The sequence below is a fragment of the Hordeum vulgare genome, chromosome 5H (assembly GCF_904849725.1).
Source record: "Hordeum vulgare subsp. vulgare chromosome 5H, MorexV3_pseudomolecules_assembly, whole genome shotgun sequence".
Classification (NCBI taxonomy): domain Eukaryota; kingdom Viridiplantae; phylum Streptophyta; class Magnoliopsida; order Poales; family Poaceae; genus Hordeum; species Hordeum vulgare.
This window is the reverse complement of record NC_058522.1, coordinates 566,017,093-566,042,081: the sequence shown is the minus strand read 5'-3', so window position 1 is coordinate 566,042,081 and position 24,989 is coordinate 566,017,093.

Below are 24,989 nucleotides of genomic sequence, written 5' to 3'. Positions count from 1 at the left end.
TGTCCAAACTTAGTTCTTTTTTTAGAAATTTGATTCTTTTTTATTGTACAAACTTAGTTCTTTTTTGTAGAAACTTGGTTCTTTTTTATTATAGAAACTTAGTTATTTTTTTGTAGAAACTTAGTTTTTTCTTACAGAAACGTAGTTCTGTTTTGTAGAAACTTTGTTCTTTTTTGTTGTAGAAATTTAGTTCTTTTTTGTAAAAATTTAGTTTTTTGTTGTTGTAGAAACTTAGTTCTATTTTATTGTAGAAACTCAGTTCTTTTGGTTATGAGAACTTTTTTTTGTAGAAACTTAGTTTTTTCTTATAAAAACTTACTTCTTTTTTTTGTAGAAACTTAGTTCCTTTTTTGTAGAAACTTAGTTTTTTCTTATAAAAACTTACTTCTTTTTTTTGTAGAAACTTAGTTCCTTTTTTGTAGAACCTTAGCTCAGTTTTGTTGTAGAAACTTACCTCTTTTTTGTTGTAGAAATTTTGTAATTTTTCTTGTATAAACTTATTTCTTTTTTAGAAACTTAGTTTTTTTTGTTGAAACTTAGTTTTTTTATGCTACAGCATAGCCGACTCCAGCATCCGGGAAGGCTCCTGTGAGCACTGATCGGTGTTTGCCGAAGAGAAAGGTGAAGTGAGCACAGACGAGGTAATTATGGTTACAAATAACATGCATGAGCATTGCAAACATCAATATATTTAAAAATTAATTAATTGTTGATGCTTTAAAACCCTTGCCAGGCATACGGCAAACTCCGCGTTCTCCAACTCCCGAAGAGGAGAAGACATGTGACGTCGACGTGCTTAATCACGAGCTAATCGCGTCACATGAGAGTACCGCCAAGGCCCTGCAGGAGTTTATTGCTTCCCTGAAGAAGGAGAGGGATAAGATTATCGATGACAATGCTATTGTCATTCATAAGATTTGCAGTCTCGAACGTCAGATCGTGTTTCTGAACCTTGACATAAGTCATTACAAGAAGGAGATAGAAGTCCTGAAGTCTGACAACATTCAATTGAAGATGGAGAAATCCCATTACATTATGGAGGGGGAGATGAATAGGAATAAGTCTCATGAGCGTAAGGTAGTCCTTTTCGTAGATTATCGAACGTTTCCTTGAGGTCTTCCAGTAGTGTCTCCCCTTGGCGGGTCTTGATCACAATATCGTCGACATAGGCATGGACGTTGCGACCAATTTGGTTATGAAGACAATTCTGGATGCAGCGTTGATAAGTCGTCCCCGCACTCTTGAGTCCGAAGGGCATGGACACATAACAAAAGGCCCCAAAGGGGGTTATGAAGGCCGTTTTCTCTTGATCCTCCACGGCCATCTTGATCTGGTGATATCCTGAATAGGCGTCCAGAAAGCACAATCGTTCGCATCCCGCCACCGAGTCAATGATTTGGTCGATGCGGGGAAGAGCGAAGGGATCTTTTGGACAAGCTCTGTTGAGGTCTGTATAGTCAATACACATACGAAAAGTACCATTCTTCTTGAGTACCAAAACCGGGTTAGCAGCCATTTGGGGTGAAAAACTTCCACGATGAATCTGGCGGCTAAAAGACGGGCGACTTCTTCCCCAATCGCCTTGCATCGCTCCTCGTTGAATCTGCGAAGGTACTGCTGGACGGGTTTGCACTTTGGGTCAACATTAAGATGGTGCTCAGCGAATTCTCTCGGCACACCAGGCATGTCAGAAGGTTTCCATGCAAAGATGTCCCAATTCTCATGGATGAATTCGATGAGCGCGCTTTCCTATTTGGGGTCCAGACCCGTCCCAATGGTGAACTGCTTGGATGAATCGCCAGGCACAAAATCGATTGTCTTAGTGTCATCCGTTGGTTTGAACTTGAGAAGGGAAAAGATCGATACATTGTGTTCATGAATAGGAATAAGTTTCTCAACATTATGGAGTGTTGAGAGGGGAAAAGATCGATATATTGTGAGAAGTTTGGTATTTTTCTTTTGTGTATTTCATGAAACATTTAGTTTGTGGAGCTGGTAGCATGTTCTATGAATTGGCGAAACGTTTAGCATCTTTTGTGAATTGATGCAATGTTTAGTTTGTGAAGTCGGTAGTATTTTTTTATTAGTAAAATATGACAGTGTGAGCGTGCAACTCTGTCCAACACCATAGGTACTCAAAATACTGCTCATGTCGTCTCCAACGCCACCCCTAAATTCTAACGGTGGCGACATACTGATGGTGTCGCATGTCGACACCAGCATATCCCTTTTTGCCACGCCATAGCTAGGCTTTTCTGTACTAGTGTCAGGGCCGCCGAGGCCCGTATCATGGTGTAAATGGCGGCGACAGAGGCAGATGATACGTCGCCGCAGAGAGTCGTAGAGGAGGAAGTAAACCGTACCCGCATTATGAAAAAAGAGCAGTAGAAGAACACACGCGCCCTCGCCCGAGAGCAGAATCGGGCAGTCCGTGAAATGGCCTGACTGCCACCGAAGGAGGAGAAGGAGGACAATGACGGCGAGTACAGATCCGGCTCGATCCCTACTGTGTCTTCGATCGGTACTTCTGCGAGAAGGACTGTAAGGGCGCCTAAAAGGGCAATGGCAGCCGAGCATGATCTCCACCATAGCCAAACATATCAAATTTTAATACACCCATGGCATGTTAGTAGTGATGAGTACTCGAATGATGTGTAAGACGTAGTTGCATTAATTTGTATGGATTTGAGATATGATGTTTGAGGTGTCCGGTTGTTAAAAGACAAATTTGGGAATTGATCAATCAATGTCTGCGGACACGCCCTAGCATGTCCGCACGCGTTTGAGGGATCGGATTTGCCAAGTCCGGCTGTAGATGCTCTCATGCCCATATTTTTTAAAAACAGCCCAGTGTATTAATTAACTTAAAATGTGCTTAGAATCGTTCATTACAGAGTACATCATCTAGGGCGGAACACTATGATAAAGAAAACCATACCTATTGTCAAAAATAAACTTGGCATTCTCATGAGCAGCCGTGTTTACCTCGCGATTGATCTTGACAATCCTGAAAATATTTGTAATTTCATAATGTTAAGAGCTTGCCTTTTAAGATCAACAAAGGTCAACCTCTCAAGAAAATTATTTGCAAGAAAAGAGACCACAAAAGAGCTATCATATTCTACAATAATAGGTTTATTGAGACTCATACCAACATAAAGCCCACCAAGGTAGGCACGAATATCTGCTTCATCAACACACATGCATGACCCAATAAAATCCTAAGAAAAGAGAATGACTTGGCCCGTATGGTTGATGACCCACAAGTATAGGGGATCAATCGTAGTACTTTCGATAAGTAAGAGTGTCGAACCCAACGAGGAGCACAAGGATCTGACAAGTGGTTTTCAGCAAGGAAATATCTGCAAGCACTGAAATTGTCGGTAACAAGTGATTGTGTGGTGAGATGATTCGTAGCAAGCAACAAGTAACAAAAGTAGCAACGGTGCAGCAAAGTGGTCCAGTCCCTTTTGTAGCAAGGGAAAAGCCTGGAGAAAGTCTTATAGGAGGAAAAACACTCCCGAGGACACACGGGAATTTCTGTCATGCTAGTTTCATCATGTTCATATGATTCACGTTAGTTACTTTGATAGTTTGATATGTGGGTGGACCGGCGCTTCGGTACTGCCCTTACTTGGACAAGCATACCACTTATGATTAACCCCTCTCACAAGCATCCGCAACTATGAAAGAAGAATTAAGACAAAGTCTAACCATAGCATTAAACTAGTGGATCCAAATCAGCCCCTTACGAAGCAACACATAAACTAGGGTTTAAGCTTCTGTCACTCTAGCAACCCGTCATCTACTTACTACTTCCCAATGCCTTCCTCTAGGCCCAAATAATGGTGAAGTATTATGTATTCGACGTTCACATAACATCACTAGAGGAAAAACAACATACAACATATCAAATTACCGAACGAATACCAAATTCACATGACTATTATTAGCATGACTTATCCCATGTCCTCGGGAACAAAAGTAACTACTCACAAAGCATAATCATATTCATGACCAGAGAGGTAATGAGTAGCATCAAGGATCTGAACATAAACTCTTCCACCAAGTAATCCAACTAGCATCAACTACAAAGAGTAATCAACACTACTAGCAACCTTACAAGTACCAATCGGAGTCGTGAGATGGAGATTGGTTACAAGTGATGAACTAGGGTTTGGAGATGAGATGGTGCTGATGAAGATGTTTATGGTGACGAGTCCCCTCCGATGAGAGAAGTGTTGGTGATGACGATGGCGAGGATTTCCCCCTTCGGGAGGGAAGTTTCCTCGGCAGGATCGTCCTGCCGGAGCTCTAGATTGGTTCTGCTCAAGTTCCGCCTCGTGGCGGCGGCGAAACCACGAAAAAGCTCCTCCTTGATTTTTTCCTGGACGAAACCCTCCATATAGCAAAAGAGGGGGGCAAGTGGGCCAGCAGGGTGCCCACAAGCCCCCATGGCGCGACCTGGGGGGGGGGGGGGGGGTGGCCGCGCCGTGCAGGCTTGTGGCCACCCCCTAGCGCCCCTCTCGCACTTCTTCGGCCCAGTATTATTGATAAATCGGGAAAAAAATCCTCGTTGATTTTTACGGCGTTTGGAGTTGCGCAGAATAGGTATCTCAACTTTGCTCCACTTTCAGGCCAGAATTCTAGTTGCCGGCATTCTTCCTCTTCATGTAAACCTTGCAAAATAAGAGAGAAAAGGCATAAGAATTGTACCGTGAAGTGAAATAACAGCCAAAGAAGCGATAAATATCAACATGAAAACATGATGCAAAATGGACGTATCAACTCCCCCAAGCTTAGACCTCGCTTGTCCTCAAGCGAAAGCCTAGCTCAATAAATATGTCCACATGTTTAGGGAGAGAGGTGTCGACAAAACAAGATACGAACATGCATGCATCATGATCATGATCAGAACAACAATACCAACATATAATCTCTCATGCTAAAGTGATAATTCCTTCACAAAGTAAAGCATGGATCAAGAACCTTACCGAGAAGTAACAACCGATAGCCTTTAGTCATTGAAGCAATTGCAATTTATCACAACATCAGAAACAGTCAAATAAGAGCTTGTAAAGCAAATCCACATACTCAATCATTCTTTCGTTCTCTACAATTGCTACAACTCACGTGGTACTCATGAGATCAAAGTTTCAGCTGGACACAGAGAAAGATAGGGGCATACAGTTTTTCCTCCCAACTGCTTACCTCAAGGGTAATGTCAACAATAATAATTCATGAATACTTACCTCCAAGTTGACATATGAATATAGATCTTTCCCAAGCATATGGCGGTAGCCAAGACAAAGGCGAAATAAGGAATTGGTGAAGATCACCATGACTCTTTCAAGGGCAAAAAGTAAAGGTACAAGATAGGCCCTTCGTAGAGGGAAGTAGAGGTTGTCATGCGTTTTTGAGGTTTGGATGCGTGTCCTCTTAGTGCGGAGGAACGTCACTTTATATTGCCTCCTATGATAAAGAATATGAATATAGATCTTTCCCAAGCTTAGACCTCGCTTGTCCTCAAGCGAAAACCAAGTTCCATAAACATGTCCACATGTTTAGGGACGAAGGTGTCGATAAAACATAATACAGACATGAGGGCATCATGATCACACATAGAACATCAATACATCATAAAGATTCTTATTGGAAAGTAACAATTCCTTCACAGAGCAAAGTATGAAGCAAAAACCTTACCGAGAAGTAGCCAACAACAGTCCATAGTCACTGAAGCAATTTCAATTTATCATAACATCAGAAAGAGTCAAATAAGAGCTTGTAAAGCAAACCCACATACTCAATCATCTCTTTTGTTTTCCACTGTTGTTACAACTCACGTGGTACTCATGGGATCAAAGTTTCAGCTGGACACAGAGGAAGATAGGGGCTTACAGTTTTGCCTCCCAACCATTTACCTCAAGGGTAAAATCAACAATAATAAAGCATAAGTACTCATCTCCAAGTTGATATATGAATATAGATCTTTCCCAAGCATGTGACGGTAGCCAAGACAAAGGCAAAATAGGGAATTGGTGAAGATCGCCATGAATCTTACAAGGGCAAAAAGTAAAGGTACAAGATAGGCCCTTCGCAGAGGGAAGCAGAGGTTGTCATGCGCTTTTGTGGTTTGGATGCGTGTCCTTTTAGTGCGGAGGAACGTCACTTTATATTGCCTCATGTGATAAAGAACTTTATTATGCAGTCTGTCGCTTTTATGTCTTCCTCATCACAGGTTCATATAAAGCTTATTTTCCACACACTAATAGATCATACATATTAGAGAGAAATTTTTATTGCTTGCACCGATGACAACTTACTTGAGAGATCTTATTCAATCCATAGGTAGGTATGGTGGACTCTCATGGCAAAACTGGTTTGAAGGTTTATGGATGCACAAGTAGTATCTCTACTTGGTGCGGGAGTTTTGGCTAATATGAGGTGGAAGCAATCGTCACATGCTAAGGGATCTCTAATCATATAACATTGTTCAGAGCCAAGCAAACACAATTCATTACGTTGTCTTCCTTGTCCAACATCTACTTCTAGGCATGCAATAGTTTAGTGAGTGTTCACAATCATAGATGGTGTGAGAGATGATATATTTATATGTGAACCTCTCCTTCTTTATCACTTCCTATTAATTGCAACAATGACCAAGGTCTATGTTTGCCTACCCTCAATAAGTTTCAATCCTCATTCTTTTTATATGTGAAGCCATCACTTCCCATAAGATCATTACATGATCTTTCGTGCTTTTGTTCTATTCTCACTCTTTTGATCATGGCAAGAGGCAAAGCCCTTCAACTAAGACACTCTTTATTATAAGGCTCACGAGCAAGAATACAATGGGGGTGACACAAAGCAAAACTCAAAACTAAAACACTAAGACTTTTAAACTACTAGAGAAAAAGAAAAACTGAAAAGGAAAACTAATACAAAGGAAAAGGCAAAAGATGTGATGGTGATATGATACCGGGGCAACTCCCCCAAGCTTGGCACAAGCCAAGGGGATTGCCCATACCAATGCTCAGTTGTATTCCTTTGGTGGTGAAGGTGGATGAGTTGTTGAAGAGGTCTTGAGCTTGTTTAATTTTCACTTGAGCATAAAATTCTGCTCCCTCAGATCATCATTTTCCTCTTCAAGCTTCAACACCCTTTGGCATAATTCCTGCTTACCCTCCTGCAAGAAACGAGAATGGATAAACAAAGTCTTAGACTTCTTCCTTGAGTCAGGGAGGCTCGACTTCTTGAACTCCACATGATTGTGTCCAGGTTGAGGTAGAGGAGCCTCCTCTTCATCGGAACTTGTTTGTTCCTTCCCCTTCGGATCATAATCTTCTTCCTCATCAGTTGTCCAGCCATAAGGATCCAAGTCCCCATAGACTTTGGGGTGAGCAAGGTAATCTGCCACATAGCTTTCCCCCTCTGAATCCTGAGAAGACATCTTGACCTAGATTTGCGGCACAAAACAAGCTCGAAACGAAAAACAGAGGAAATCTGCATGATGCAGGGGTCAGACCAAACGAAAGTATATATAATGATTTTTCTAGACCAGAAGGAGTACCCTGCACGGAAACGGAGTCCGGGAGGCGCACGAGGTGGCCACAAGCCCTCACGACGCGACCAGGGGGTGGGCCCATGCCGTGAAGGCTTGTCGCCTCCTCGCGCACTTTCCGGACTACTTCCAATTTTTGTATTTTTTCAAATATTCCAAAACGGAGAAAATTTCCTACTGGAAAAGTTTTGGACTCTGTTTTCTTACCGAATCACGTACCTCTTCATTTTCGGAGTCTGAAATAGGCTGATAAATGTCCCTTAGGTATTCTTCCGGAGTTATGGTATTGATGATATTGCTTTCAACATTCAGGGGAGTACCTGAGATATAATGCTTGATTCTCTGCCCATTTACCACTCTCGTACAATTACCTTCCGTGTTGTTGATCTTGATAGCACCGGAACGATATACTTCCTCAACAACATAGGGACCTTCCCATTTAGAGAGAAGATTGCCTGCAAAGAATCTTAAACGAGAGTTATATAACAAGACATAATCACCTACATTTTGAACTCACGCTTTTGTATCCTCTTATCATGCCACCTCATAACCTTCTCTTTGAAAAGCTTGGTATTCTCATATGCGTGAGTTCTCCACTCATCAAGCGAGCTAATATCAAATAACCTCTTCTCACCGTCAAGTTTGAAATCAAAGTTGAGCTCTTTGATTGCCCAATAAGCTTTATGCTATAGCTCAAGAGGTAAGTGACATGCTTTCCCATACACCATTTTGTACGGAGACATGCCCATGGGATTCTTATAGGCAATTCTATAAGCCCACAGTGCATCATCGAGCTTCTTAGACCAATTCTTTCTAGACCTGTTGACAGTCTTTTGCAGAATCAGTTTAATCTCTCTATTACTTAGCTCTACTTGACCACTGGATTGAGGGTGATAGGGAGACGCAATTCTATGGTTGACATCGTACTTAGGAAGCGTTTTACGGAAAGCACCATGAATGAAGTGTGAACCACCGTCGGTCATTAGATATCTAGGGACTCCAAATCTAGGGAAGATAACTTCTTTCAGCATCTTGATAGAGGTGTTGTGGTCAGCACTACTAGTGGGGATAGTTTCTACCCACTTAGTGACGTAATCATTAGCAACTAAGATGTGAGTATACCCATTGGATTTTGGAAAATGTCCCATATAATCAAAGCGCCAGACATCAAATGGTTCAATGACAAGTGAATAGTTCATAGGCATTTCCTGACGTTTGCTAATATTACCTATTCTTTGACATTCGTCACAAGACAAGACAAACTTACGGGCATCCTTGAAGAGAGTGGGCCAATAGAAACCTGATTGCAATACCTTGTATGCAGTTCTACCTCCTGCATGGTGTCCTCCGTAGGCCTCGGAGTGACACTTTTGTAGGATCTGTCCCTGTTCATGTTCATGTACACAACGTCTAATAACACCATCTACTCCTTCCTTATAAAGGTGAGGATCATCCCAAAAGTAGTGTCTCAAGTCAAAGAAGAATTTCTTCTTTTGCTGGTACGTGAAACTAGGTGGTATATATTTGGCAACGATATAGTTTGCATAATTAGCATACCACGGTGCACTACGTGAAGCATTGATGACATTCAATTGCTCATCAGGAAAGCTATCATCAATAGGTTGTGGGTCATCAAGAACGTTCTCCAACCTAGACAAGTTATCTGCTACAGGGTTATCAGCACCCTTCCTGTCGACAACGTGCAAATCAAATTCTTGTAGCAAGAGAACCCATCTGATAAGTCTAGGTTTAGCGTCTTTATTCTCCATGAGGTACTTAATGTTGGGGAACGTCGCATGGTAAACAAAAAATTTCCTACGCGCACGAAGACCTATCATGGTGATGTCCATCTATGAGAGGGGATGTGTGATCTACGTACCCTTGTAGACCGTACACCAGAAGCGTTAGTGAACGCGGTTGATGTAGTGGAACGTCCTTACGTCCCTCGATCCGCCTCGCGAACCGTCCCGCGATCAGTCCCACGATCTAGTGCTGAACGGACGGCACCTCCGCGTTCAACACACGTACAGCTCGACGATGATCTCAGCCTTCTTGATCCAGCAAGAGAGACAGAGAGGTAGAAGAGTTCTCCGGCAGCGTGACGGCGCTCCCGAAGTTGGTGATGATCTCGTCTCAGCAGGGCTCCGCCCGAGCTCCGCATAAACGCGATCTAGAGGTAAAACCGTGGAGATATGTGGTCGGGCTGCCGTGGCAAAGTTGTGTCAAATCAGCCCTAAAACCTCCGTATATATAGGGGGAAGAGGTGGAGCCTTGCCTTGGGGTCCAAGGACCCCTAAGGGTTTCGGCCGAGCCAAGGGGGGCAGCCCTCCCCTTCCAAACCGAGTCCAACTAGGTTTGGAAGGAGGAGTCCTTCCCCCTTTTCCCACCTCCTCTTTTTTTTTCTTTTCTCTTTGATTTTTCTTCCTATGGCGCATAGGGCTCTTTTGGGCTGTCCCACCAGCCCACTAAGGGCTGGTGCGCCACCCCCAATGCCTATGGGCTTCCCCGGGGTGGGTTGCCCCCCCGGTGAACTCCCGGAACCCATTCATCATTCCCGGTACATTCCCGGTAACTTCGAAAACCTTCCGGTAATCAAATGATGTCATCCTATATATCAATCTTCGTTTCCGGACCATTTTGGAAACCCTCGTGACGTCCGTGATCTCATTCGGGACTCTGAACAACATTCGGTAACCAACCATATAACTCAAATACGCATAAAACAACGTCGAACCTTAAGTGTGCAGACCCTGCGGGTTCGAGAACTATGTAGACATGACCCGAGAGACTCCTCGGTCAATATCCAATAGCGGGACCTGGATGCCCATATTGGATCCTACATATTCTACGAAGATCTTATTGTTTGAACCTCAGTGCCAAGGATTCATATAATCCCGTATGTCATTCCCTTTGTCCTTCGGTATGTTACTTGCCCGAGATTCGATCGTCAGTGTCCGTATACCTATTTCAATGAGTTAAATGCATGGGCGGTCCTTAAAGTTTAGGAGGAGTGCCAAGTTGGTCCCCATTCTATGAAAATGCACGTCTGGGTCCTAAATGTTTGTTAAGTGATTCATGCGAGGTCCTTTTCTCGTCTGACCAGCTTTGACCCACGCCACGTCACCGCATATTTGCATGAAGCCCCCCCAAATCTGATTCAATAGCGACCGCGGTCCCGCTCCTCTCGAATCCCTGTCTCTGTCTGTGGCGATTTGCGAGGCGACCGACGGCGGTGGAGTTGCATCTCCGGCGGGCAGACAGCTGAGGCGGTCCCGCCGACGCGGCGGCCGCGTGAATGGCGCCCGCAAGCAAGGGGCCCCTGCTACGGCGACCCGGCGATCCGCCGCCGCGCTACGGTAAGAAACCTAACCCTATCCCAACCCCATGCCAAGTAGATCGAATTAGATGTAGATTTTGACTAGATTCATGATACTTAGGCCCACTTGAGGAGCTGTTCACAGTAGAAATCAACTATGGTGGATTATTTTGCGGATTAGGCTCGTCCAAATCTTATGTCGATGGCAAAGTTGCTTGTTTTGATGAATGTGAAGCAGACACTTGGTCGCCTTTGTGGCTTAGGGATTTTATGCAGCAGCTAGGGTATTCTCAGTCAACAAATTATAGTTTGTACTGGCTGCTGCCTGGAAAGAACCTAGGTACAGGCCTTCGCATTGTCGACAGTGACACTGACACTCTAAGCATGATCGCTGTGGTTCCCAAGTTTCAGTTTTTCCAGTTGTTTGTCGACCACAAAGATACGGCATATCACAATGTACTGGATGGAATTCAACTTACTGGCACACCAAATCTTTCTTCAATGATGACCACCGATTCTGCTACATGTAATGTAGAAAGTAGCAGTAGCAGGGTTCCACCAATGCAGCAGGAGCAGCAGCAACAAAATGTTGGGCATGAGCTTAGAAGAAGCCAGAGGAGACAAGCAGCAGAAGGAGAAGGTCGCATTGGCTTAGATAGTGGCAGTGAAGACAGTGATTGTGAATCAGACTGGGTTGACTCTGACAATGAGATTGGAGTAGATGATGATGATCTATTCAATGAGTGGGTGGATGAAACATTTGATGACATGAAAAAGAAAAAAAATCCAAACTGGAGCAGGACAGTGACTATGATACAGATTTGGAGGAGCTTGAAGATTCTGAACTAGAACCTGCAGATTCAGGTGATGATGTTGAAGTAGTTGACAAGAAAGGAAAGAAGAAAGTAATGAAGAAAGTGAAGCTCAAAAGGTGGAGGCCAGAGAACAGCAAACAAGTGGAATTCCACATTGCCATGGTGTTTCTGTCTATTGTTGAGCTCAGAACTGCAATTCAAGAGTATATTATCAAGCAAAGGGTGCAGGTACACTACAAGAAGAATGATTTGCAGAGGGTCAGAGCCTGTTGTATGGGAGAGGGAAATTGTCCTTGTTACTTGTATGCTGCACCTGACAGCAGGACTAAGTCATGGATAGTGAAGAAATATGTGGGACAACACCAGTGTGTAAGGGAATGGCAGCTGAAGCAGTTCACAGCCAAGTATTTAGCTGCCAAATACTTGGAATCTTTCAGAGCAGATGACAAAATGTCACTCAAGAATTTTAAAAATGTTGTGCAAGCAGATTTCAACATGGAGCCTAGTAGAAGCAAGCTTTCAAGGGCTAGAAGAATTGCACTGCAGAAGATACATGGAGATGAGTTGGAGCAGTATAATTTGCTCTGGGATTTTGCTGCTGAAATTAGAAGATCTAATCCTGGGAGCACTATGTTTGTTAGTGCAAAAGATGGAGTGTTTGAAAGCTGCTACATGTCATTAGATGCATGTAAGAGGGGTTTTTTGGCAGCATGCAGGCCTATTATATGTATTGATGGGTGCCATATCTAGGCATATATTGATGTGAGTATGAAGTGAACTTGCTGAAACTAGAGAACTAGTGAAACCTGATGGTTAGGATATATTTTGCATGGTGCATGGTGGTTTGTACTGAAACCTGATGTCAAAATGTGGTGACTGGTTTCACACAAACCATTATCAGTGCAACTATTAAGTTATGTGTAATCTGGATTTGCAAAGTATCAGATGAATGTGATGCCAATGCTTGTTCCTGCTAGTTCCTGAAAATACTTTTATTCATTGCAAGTTCCTGATACATAGTCTGCGACATCGACAACATTCTTGCAATCAACAACACAAAAGATTCATTGCTAGTTCCTGGTACATAATCTACTTAGCTACAGCCACATACAACATTATTGCAATCAACACAACCAAAGCAGTAATCACATGCCTACACAGCACAATCAACTGATCCATCTTATTCAGACATCGTTCCATTTTCGGAACCAACTGGTCCATCTTCAGTCCACTGCCTATTTCCTCATCAATTGCTTCAATCCGAAAGTCGCCACCCGAATAATCAACAGATGCAGTGCCACCACCAGCGATGAATCCATTTGCGATTAGGAATGCAACATAGTTGTCCTCCCCATCTTCCCAGTAGTAGTGATTGCAAGGATTCATCCCCTTCTTCAGAAAGAAAAAATCCGAAAAAACAATCGATTCAATCAGCATTCAAATCCAAATGAAAACCCAAATCTTGAAGTGAGAAACTTACACCATGATTAGGGCACTTGTAGAACACACGTCCTGGATTAGCTACTGATCTGGAAACGCACCGAACCGTGCGGCGCATTTGACAGCACGGACACGGAACTAAAGGCAGTGTTGACCTGAGAGGTGCAGGCCTTCTGGGTCCTAAAGCTACTGGCAGCGATGCAACCGGCGACGAAGCCTTCGATCTATTGCCACCAGACGAGCTACCAGCGAGAGACATGGCGGCTGGAGAAGAGAGCCGAGGAAGAGCAAACCTAGGGACTGGGGAATAGAAAGACAGAGTCTTATAAGGGTTCAGATGCAAATATCCACGACCCAGACGAGAAAAGGACCTCGCATGAATCACTTAACAAACATTTAGGACCCAGACGTGCATTTTCATAGAATAAGGACCAACTTGACGCTTCTCGTAAACTTTGAGGACCACCCGTGCATTTAACTCTATTTCAATCTCGTTTACCGGCAAGTCTCTTTACTCGTTCCGTAATACAAGATCCCGCAACTTACACTAAGTCACATTGCTTGCAAGGCTTGTGTGTGATGTTGTATTACCGAGTGGGCCCCGAGATACCTCTCCGTCACACGGAGTGACAAATCCCAGTCTCGATCCATACTAACTCAACGAACACCTTCGGAGATACCTGTAGAGCATCTTTATAGTCACCCAGTTATGTTGCGGCGTTTGATACACACAAAGTATTCCTCCGGTGTTAGTGAGTTATATGATCTCATGGTCACAGGAACAAATACTTGACACGCAGAAAACAGTAGCAACAAAATGACATGATCAACATGCTACATCTATTAGTTTGGGTCTAGTCCATCACGTGATTCTCCTAATGACGTGATCCAGTTATCAAGCAACAACACCTTGTTCATAATCAGAAGACACTGACTATCTTTGATCAACTGGCTAGCCAACTAGAGGCTTGCTAGGGACAACGTTTTGTCTATGTATCCACACATGTAAATGAGTCTTCATTCAATACAATTATAGCATGGATAATAAACGATTATCTTGATACAGGAATTATAATAATAACTATATTTATTATTGCCTCTAGGGCATAATTCCAACAGTCTCCCACTTGCACTAGAGTCAATAATCTAGCCCTCACATCATCATGCGAATTACATTGTAATAAATCTAACACCCATACAGTTCTGGTGTTGATCATGCTTTGCCCGTGGAAGAGGTTTAGTCAGCGGGTCTGCTACATTCAGATCCGTGTGCACTTTGCATATATTTACGTCCTCTCCTTCGACGTAGTCGCGGATGAGGTTGAAGCATCGTTTGATGTGTCTAGACTTCTTTGGAAACCGTGGTTCCTTTGCTAAGGCAATGGCACCCGTCTTGTCACAGAACAAGGTTATTGGATTCAGTGCGCTCGGCACCACTCCAAGATCCGTCATGAACTGCTTCATCCAGACACCCTCCTTAGCCGCCTCCGAGGCAGCCATGTACTCCGCTTCACATGTAGAATCTGCTACGACGCTTTGCTTGGAACTGCACCAGCTTACCGCACCCCCATTAAGAATAAATACGTATCCGGTTTGCGACTTAGAGTCGTCCGGATCTGTGTCAAAGCTTGCATCGACGTAACCTTTTACGTCGAGATCTTCGTCACCTCCATACACGAGAAACATCTCCTTAGTCCTTTTCAGGTACTTCAGGATATTCTTGACCGCCGTCCAGTGATCCACTCCTGGATTACTCTGGAACCTACCTGCCATACTTATGGCCAGGCTAACGTCCGGTCTAGTGCACATCATTGCATACATGATAGAACCTATGGCTGAAGCATAGGGGACGGTGCGCATATGCTCTCTATCCTCATCAGTTGTTGGGCACTGAGTCTTACTCAATCTCGTACCTTGTAAAACTGGCAAGAACCCTTTCTTGGACTGTTCCATTTTGAACCTCTTCAAAACTTTATCAAGGTATGTGCTTTGTGAAAGTCCTATCAGGCGTTTTGATCTATCCCTGTAGATCTTAATGCCTAGAATGTAAGCAGCTTCTCCTAGGTCCTTCATAGAGAAACTTTTATTCAAGTAATCCTTTATGCTCTCCAAAAACTCTACGTTGTTTCCAATCAGCAATATGTCATCCACATATAATATTAGAAACGCCACAGAGCTCCCACTCACTTTCTTGTAAATACAAGATTCTCCAACCACTTGCATAAACCCAAATGCTTTGATCACCTCATCAAAGCGTTTGTTCCAACTCCGAGATGCTTGCACCAGTCCATAAATGGATCGCTGGAGCTTGCACACCTTGTTAGCATTCTTAGGATCGACAAAACCTTCGGGTTGCATCATATACAACTCTTCCTTAAGGAAACCGTTAAGGAACGCCGTTTTGACATCCATCTGCCAGATTTCATAATCGAAAAATGCAGCTATTGCTAACATGATTCTGACGGACTTAAGCATCGCTACGGGTGAGAATGTCTCATCGTAGTCAACTCCTTGAACTTGTGAAAAACCTTTTGCCACAAGTCGAGCTTTATAAACAGTCACATTGCCGTCAGCGTCCGTCTTCCTCTTAAAGATCCATTTGTTCTGAATAGCCTTGCGGCCCTCAGGCAGTACTTCCAAAGTCCACACTTTGTTCTCATACATGGATCCTATCTCGGACTTCATGGCTTCTAGCCATTTGTTGGAATCTGGGCCCACCATTGCTTCTTCATAATTTGCAGGTTCATTGTTGTCCAACAACATGATTGATAAGACGGGATTACCGTAACACTATGGAGCAGCACGTGGTCTCGTCGACCTGCGTGGTTCGACAGAAACTTGAACCGGAGTTTCATGATCATCATCATTAACTTCCTCCTCAACCGGCGTCGCAACGACAGAGGTTTCCCCTTGCCCTGCGCCGCCATCCAGAGGGATGAGAGGTTCGACAACCTCGTCAAGTTCTATCTTCCTCCCACTCAATTCTCTCGAGAGAAACTCCTTCTCGAGAAAAAGCTCCGTTTTTAGCAACAAACACTTTGCCCTCGGATTTGAGATAGAAGGTGTACCCAACTGTCTCTTTTGGGTAACCTATGAAGATGCACTTTTCCTCTTTGGGTTCCAGCTTTTCAGGCTGAAGCTTTTTGACATAAGCATCACATCCCCAAACTTTAAGAAACGACAACTTTGGCCTTTTGCCATACCACAGTTCGTATGGTGTCGTCTCAACGGATTTTGATGGTGCCCTATTTAAAGTGAATGCAGCTGTTTCTAATGCATAACCCCAAAATGATAATGGCAAATCGGTAAGAGACATCATAGATCACACCATCTATAATAAAGTACGATTACGATGTTCGGACACACCATTACGCTGTGGTGTTCCAGGTGGTGTCAACTGTGAAACAATTCCACATTGTCTTAAGTGAGCACCAAACTCGAAACTCAGATATTCACCCCCACGATCAGACCGTAGGAACTTGATCTTCTTGTTACGATGATTTTCAACTTCACTCTGAAATTGCTTGAACTTTTCAAATGTTTCAGACTTGTGCTTCCTTAAGTAGACATAACCATATCTACTCAAATCGTCAGTGAAGGTGAGAAAATAACGATATCCGCCGCGTGCCTCTACGCTCATCGGACCACACACATCGGTATGTATGATTTCCAACAAGTCACTCGCACGCTCCATTGTTCCGGAGAACGGAGTTTTAGTCATCTTGCCCATGAGGCATGGTTCGCACGTGTAAAATGAATCAAAGTCAAGTGACTCCAAAAGTCCATTGGCATGGAGTTTCTTTATGCGCTTTACACCAATATGACCTAAGCGGCAGTGCCACAAAAATATGCCGCTATCATTGTTAACTCTAACTCTTTTGGTCTCAATGTTATGTATGTGTGTATCGCTATCAAGATTCAATATGAACAATCCTCTCACATTGGGTGCATGACCATAAAAGATGTTACTCATAGAAATAGAACATCCATTATTCTCTGACTTAAAAGAGTAACCGTCTCACAATAAACAAGATCCAGATATAATGTTCATGCTCAACGCAGGCACTAAATAACAATGATTCAAGTTCATAACTAATCCTGATGGTAACTGAAGTGAAACTGTGCCGACGGCGATTGCGTCAACCTTGGAACCATTTCCTACGCGCATCGTCACTTCATCTTTCGCCAGCCTTCGTCTATTCCGCAGTTCCTGTTTTGAGTTGCAAATATGAGCAACAGAACCGGTATCGAATACCCAGGCACTACTACGAGAGCCGGTTAAGTACACATCAATAACATGTATATCAAATATACCTTATTTTTCTTTGGCCGCCTTCTTATCAGCCAGATACTTGGGGCAATTGCGCTTCCAGTGACCCATACCCTTGCAATAGTAACACTCTGTTTCAGGCTTAGGTCCAGCTTTGGGTTTCTCCGTCGGATTGGCAACAGGCTTGCCGCTCTTCTTTGAATTACCCTTCTTGCCTTTGCCGTTTCTCTTGAAACTAGTGGTCTTATTCACCATCAACACTTGATGCTCTTTACGGAGTTCAGACTCTGCGACTTTCAGCATCGCAAACAACTCGCCGGGAGACTTGTTCATCCCTTGCATGTTGTAGTTCAACACAAAGCCTTTATAGCTTGGCGGCAGTGATTGAAGGATTCTGTCAGTGATAGCTTCTTGCGGGAGTTCAATCCCCAGCTCAGCTAGACGGTTTGAGTACCCAGACATTTTGAGCACATGTTCACTGACAGACGAGTTCTCCTCCATCTTGCAAGCATAGAATTTATCGGAGGTCTCATACCTCTCGATCCGGGCATTCTTCTGAAAGATAAACTTCAACTCCTGGAACATCTCAAATGCTCCATGACGCTCAAAGCGACGTTGAAGTCCCGGTTCTAAGCCATACAAGACTGCACATTGAACTACTGAGTAGTCCTCCTTACGTGCTAACCAAGCGTTCTTAACATCCTGATCAGCCATAGCGGGTGGTTCATCTCCTAGCGCAGCATTAAGGACATAATCCTTCTTCCCAGCTTGTAAGATTAGCTTAAGATTACGAGCCCAGTCTACAAAGTTGCTTCCATCATCTTTCAACTTAGCTTTCTCTAGGAACGTATTAAAATTCAGGGTGACTGTCGCGTGAGCCATGATCTACAACACAAATATATTAAAAGTGGACTTAGACTATGTTCAAGATAATTACAGTTTAACTTAATCAAATTACTCGCTAAACTCCCACTCAAAAAGTACATCTCTCTAGTCATTTGAGTGGTTCATGATCCACTTACACTAGCTCAAGTCCGATCATCACGTGAGTTGAGCATAGTTTCAGTGGTAAGCATCCCCATGCTAATCATATCATCTATATGATTCATGATCGACCTTTCGGTCTCATGTGTTCTGAGGCCATGTCTGCACATGATAGGCTCGTCAAGCTTAACCCGAGTGTTCCGCGTGCGCAACTGTTTTGCACCCGTTGTATGTGAACGTTGAGTCTATCACACCCGATCATCACGTGGTGTCTCGAAACGACGAACTATAGCAACGGTGCACAGTCGGGGAGAACACAATTTCGTCTTGAAATTTTAGTGAGAGATCACCTCATAATGCTACCGTCGTTCTAAGCAAAATAAGGTGCGTAAAAGGATTAACATCACATGCAATTCATAAGTGACATGATATGGCCATCATCACGTGCTCCTTGATCTCCATCACCAAGCACCGGCACGATCTTCTTGTCATCGGCGTCACACCATGATCTCCATCATCATGATCTCCATCGGGGTTGTCATGCTAGTCATGCTATTACTACTAAAGCTACATCCTAGCAAAATAGTAAACGCATCTGCAAGCACAAACGTTAGTTTAAAGACAACCCTATGGCTCCTGCCGGTTGCCGTACCATCGACGTGCAAGTCGATATTATCTATTACAACATGATCATCTCATACATCCAATATATCACATCACATCATTGGCCATATCACATCACAAGCATACCCTGCAAAAACAAGTTAGACGTCCTCTAATTTTGTTGTTGCATGTTTTACGTGGTGACCATGGCTATCTAGTAGGATCGCATCTTACTTACGCAAACACCACAACGGAGATATATGAGTTGCTATTTAACCTCATCCAAGGACCTCCTCGGTCAAATTTGATTCAACTAAAGTTGGAGAAACTGACACCCGCCAGTCATCTTTGAGCAACGGACTTACTCGTAGCGATGAAACCAGTCTCTCGTAAGCGTACGAGTAATGTCGGTCCGAGCCGCTTCGATCCAACAATACCGCGGAATCAAGAAAAGACTAAGGAGGGCAGCAAAACGCACATCACCGCCCACAAAAACTTTTGTGTTCTACTCGAGAAGACATCTACGCATGAACCTAGCTCATGATGCCACTGTTGGGGAACGTCACATGGGAAACAAAAATTTTCCTACGCGCACGAAGACCTATCATGGTGATGTCCATCTACGAGAGGGGATGTGTGATCTACGTACCCTTGTAGACCGTACAGCAAAAGCGTTAGTGAACGCGGTTGATGTAGTGGAACGTCCTCACGTCCCTCGATCCGCCCCGTGAACCGTCCCGCGATCAGTCCCACGATCTAGTGCCGAACGGACGGCACCTCCGCGTTCAGCACACGTATAGCTCGACGATGATCTCGGCCTTCTTGATCCAGCAAGAGAGACGGAGAGGTAGAAGAGTTCTCCGGCAGCGTGACGGTGCTCCGGAGGTTGGTGATGATCTCGTCTCAGCAGGGCTCCGCCCGAGCTCCGCATAAACGCGATCTAGAGGTAAAACCATGGAGATATGTGGTCGGGCTGCCGTGGCAAAGTTGTGTCAAATCAGCCCTAAAACCTCCGTATATATAGGGGGAAGTGGGGGAGCCTTGCCTTGGGGTCCAAGGACCCCTAAGGGTTTTGGCCGAGCCAAGGGGGGCAGCCCTCCCCTTCCAAACCGAGTCCAACTAGGTTTGGAAGGAGGAGTCCTTCCCCCTTTTCCCACCTCCTCTTTTTTTTTCTTTTCTCTTTGATTTTTCTTCCTGTGGCGCATAGGGCTCTTTTGGGCTGTCCCACCAGCCCACTAAGGGCTGGTGCGCCACCCCCAATGCCTATGGGCTTCCCCGGGGTGGGTTCCCCCCCCCCCCCCCCCGTGAACTCCCAGAACCCATTCGTCATTCCCGGTACATTCCCGGTAACTCCGAAAACCTTCCGGTAATAAAATGAGGTCATCCTATATATCAATCTTCGTTTCCGGACCATTCCGGAAACCCTCGTGACGTCCGTGATCTCATCCGGGACTCCGAACAACATTCGGTAACCAACCATATAACTCAAATACGCATAAAACAACGTCGAACCTTAAGTGTGCAGACCCTGCGGGTTCGAGAACTATGTAGACATGACCCGAGAGACTCCTCGGTCCATATCCAATAGCGGGACCTGGATGCCCATATTGGATCCTACATATTCTACGAAGATCTTATCGTTTGAACCTCAGTGCCAAGGATTCATATAATCCCGTATATCATTCCCTTTGTCCTTCGGTATGTTACTTGCCCGAGATTCGATCGTCAGTATCCGTATACCTATTTCAATCTCGTTTCCCGGCAAGTCTCTTTACTCGTTCCGTAATACAAGATCCCGCAAATTACACTAAGTCACATTGCTTGCAAGGCTTGTGTGTGATGTTGTATTACCGAGTGGGCCCCGAGATACCTCTCCGTCACACGGAGTGACAAATCCCAGTCTCGATCCATACTAACTCAACGAACACCTTCGGAGATACCTATAGAGCATCTTTATAGTCACCTAGTTACGTTGCGACGTTTGATACACACAAAGTATTCCTCCGGTGTTAGTGAGTTATATGATCTCATGGTCATAGGAACAAATACTTGACACGCAGAAAACAGTAGCAACAAAATGACACGATCAACATGCTACGTCTATTAGTTTGGGTCTAGTCCATCACGTGATTCTTCTATTGACGTGATCCAGTTATCAAGCAACAACACCTTGTTCATAATCAGAAGACACTGACTATCTTTGATCAACTAGCTAGCCAACTAGAGGCTTGCTAGGGACAGTGTTTTGTCTATGTATCCACACATGTAAATGAGTCTTCATTCAATACAATTATAGCATGGATAATAAACGATTATCTTGATACATGAATTATAATAATAACTATATTTATTATTGCCTCTAGGACATAATTCCAACACTTAATAGCAGCATGATCAGTGTGAATAGTGACTTTGGAATCAACTATGTAAGACCTGAACTTTTCACATGCAAACACGACTGCTAAAAATTCCTTCTCCGTAGTGGCATAGTTTCATTGGGCACTGTCTAGAGTTTTACTAGCGTAGTGAATAACATTCAACTTCTTATCGACTCTTTGCCCTAGAACAACACCAACAACATAATCACTAGCGTCACACATGATCTCAAAAGGTAAGTTCCAATCAGGTGGTTGAACAATAGGTGCAGTTATCAAAGCCCTCTTAAGTATTTCGAAGGCTTACTCACAATCATCATCAAAAACAAAAGGAATATCCTTTTGCAAGAGATTGGTAAGAGGCCTAGAAATCTTAGAGAAGTCTTTAAAGAACCTTCTATAGAAACCAGCATGACCAAGGAAACTTCTTATACCTTTGATATCTGTGGGGTATGGCATTTTCTCGATTGCATCAGCCTTAGCCTTATCGACTTCAATACCTCTTTCAGAAATTTTATGTCCTAGGACGATGCCTTCATTAACCATAAAGTGGCACTTCTCCCAATTCAAGACAAGATTGGTGTCTTTACATCTCTGTTAGACTCGATCAAGGTTGCTGAGGCAATCATCAAAGGAAGACCCGCAAACGGAGAAGTCATCCATGAAAACCTCAACAATCTTTTCACAAAAGTCAAAGAATATAGCCATCATACATCTTTGAAAGGTGGCAGGTGCACTACATAAGCCAAAAGGCATACGTCTATAGGCAAAGGTACCGAAAGGGCAGGTGAAAGTGGTTTTCTCCTGATCCGATTGTGCAACTGGTATTTGGGAGAAACCAGAATAACCGTCTAAAAAGCAGAAGTGTGTGTGTTTAGACAGCCTTTCTAGCATTTGGTCGATAAAAGGCAACGGGTAATGATCTTTCCTAGTGGATTTATTCAATTTCCTAAAATCGATCACCATCCTATAGCAAATAATAATCCTCTGTGGGATCAATTCATCCTTAGCATTAGGGACAACGGTAATACCTCCCTTCTTAGGGACGCAATGCATCGGACTCACCCAATCGATATGAGCAACATGATAGATGATACCTGCTTCCAGGAGCTTTAGTATTTCTATTCTCACTACCTCTTTCATCTTAGGATTCAATCTCCTTTGATGATCAACAACTGGTTTGAAAACAGGATCGGTCTTAATCTTGTGCTGGCATAGCGTAGGACTAATGGCCTTAAGATCATCAAGAGTATATCCAATAGCAGCACGGTGCTTCCTTAGAGTTTTTAGTAGCTCCTTTTCTTCATGCTCCCAGAGGCTAGGACTAATAATAACAGGATATATCTCCTTTTCATCAAGATAGGCATACTTAAGAGTATCAGGCAACTGTTTGAGCTCGAACACAGGATCACCCTTTGGTGGGGGTGGATCCCCAAGCAGTTCAATAGGCAGATTATTCTTAAGGATAGGATATTGTTCTAAGACAACTCTATCTATCTCATCCCTTTCATCCATATGCATATCATTTTCATGCTCAGGCAAGTATTGCTCTAAGGGATGAGTAGGAGGCATGACAATAGAGGCTAAGGCAATAGTTTCATCCCTACTAGGCAACTCCTTTTCATGATGTTGTCTACTAAACTTAGAGAAATTGAACTCATGTGACACACCTTCAAAGCCAACAGTGACAGTTTGCTTCTCATAATCAATATGAGCATTGACAGTATTGAGAAAAGGTCTACCGAATATGATGGGACAAAAGTTATCTTGTGCGGTAGCAAGAACGAGGAAATCAGCAGGATACTTCGTTTTACCACACAAGACTGCAACATCCCTAACAATTCCCACATGGAAGATAGTATCTCTATTGGCAAGCTAAATAGTGACATCAATGGGCTCTATCTCAACATGTGCAATCTCATCTTTGATTTCATCGTATAAGGATTGAGGTATTGCGCTAACACTAGCACCCACGTCACATAAACCATGATAACAATGATCTCTATCTTAACAGAAACCACATGCATGCTAACAACAGGCCTATGTTTGTCTCTAGCGTGAGGTTTAGCAATTCTAGCAGCATCTTCACAGAAGTGAATATTATGTCCCTCAACTTCTTCAGGCAGAAGATCTTTGATAATAGCAATGCTAGGTTCAACTCTAATTTGCTCACGGGGTGTAGGTGTTCTAATATAGCCTCTACGTATCACAGTTGAAGCTTTAGAATGATCCTTTATCCTAACAGGGAAAGGTGGTTTCTCAATGTAAGCAGTGGGAACAACATGATCATTATAGGCAATGACTTTCTCTTCAACTGGAGTGGGTTTAACTACATTGACTTCTAAAGGAGGATGATATTTATGTTGGAAATATGCCCTAGAGGCAATAATAAATTAGTTATTATTATATTTATTTGTGCATGATAATCGTTTATTATCCATGCTATAATTGTATTGATTGGAAACACAATACTTGTGTGGATACATAGACAAAACACTGTCCCTAGTAAGCCTCTAGTTGACTAGCTCGTTGATCAAAGATGGTCAAGGTTTCCTGACCATAGGCAAGTGTTGTTACTTGATAACGGATCACATCATTAGGACAATCATGTGATGGACAAGACCCAAACTATGAACGTAGCATATTGATCGTGTCGTTTTATTGCTATAGTTTTCTGCATGTCAAGTATTTGTTCCTGTGACCATGAGATCGTATAACTCACTGGCACCGGAGGAATACCTTGTGTGTATCAAACGTCACAACGTAACTGGTGACTATAAAGATGCTCTAGAGGTATCTCCGAAGGTGTCCTTGAGTTAGTATGGATCAAGACTGGGATTTGTCACTCCGTGTGACGGAGAGGTATCTCGGGGCCCACTCGGTAATACAACATCACACACAAGCCTTGCAAGAAATGTGACTTAGTGTATGTCACATCATCTTGTATTACGGAACGAGTAAAGAGACTTGCCGGGAAACGAGATTGAAATAGGTATGCGGATACCGACGATCGAATCTCGGGCAAGTAACATACCGAAGGACAAAGGGAATGACATACGGGATTATATGAATCCTTGACACTGAGGTTCAACCGATAAGATCTTTGGAGAATATGTAGGATCCAACATGGGCATCCATGTCCCGCTATTGCATATTGACCGAGGAGTCTCTCGGGTCATGTCTACATAGTTCTCGAACCCGCAGGGTCTGCACACTTAAGGTTCGGCGATGTTTTATGCGTATTTGAGTTATATGGTTGGTTACCGAATGTTGTTCGGAGTCCCGGATGAGATCACATATGTCACGAGGGTTTCTGGAATGGTACAGAGACGAAGATTGATATATAGGATGACCTCATTTGATTACCGGAAAGTTTTCGGCATTACCAGGAATGTACTGGGAGTGACGAATGGGTTCCGGATGTTCACCGGGGGGGCCAGCCCACCCAGGGGAAGCCCATAGGCCTTAGGGGTCCCGCACCAGCCCTTAGTGGGATGGTGGGAAAGCCCAAGAGGGCCCTTGTGCAGGAGATAAGAAAAATCAAAGAGAAAAAAAAGGGGAAGTGGGAAAGTAGAGAAGGACTCCACCTTCCAATCCTAGTTGGACTAGGATTGGAGGAGGAATC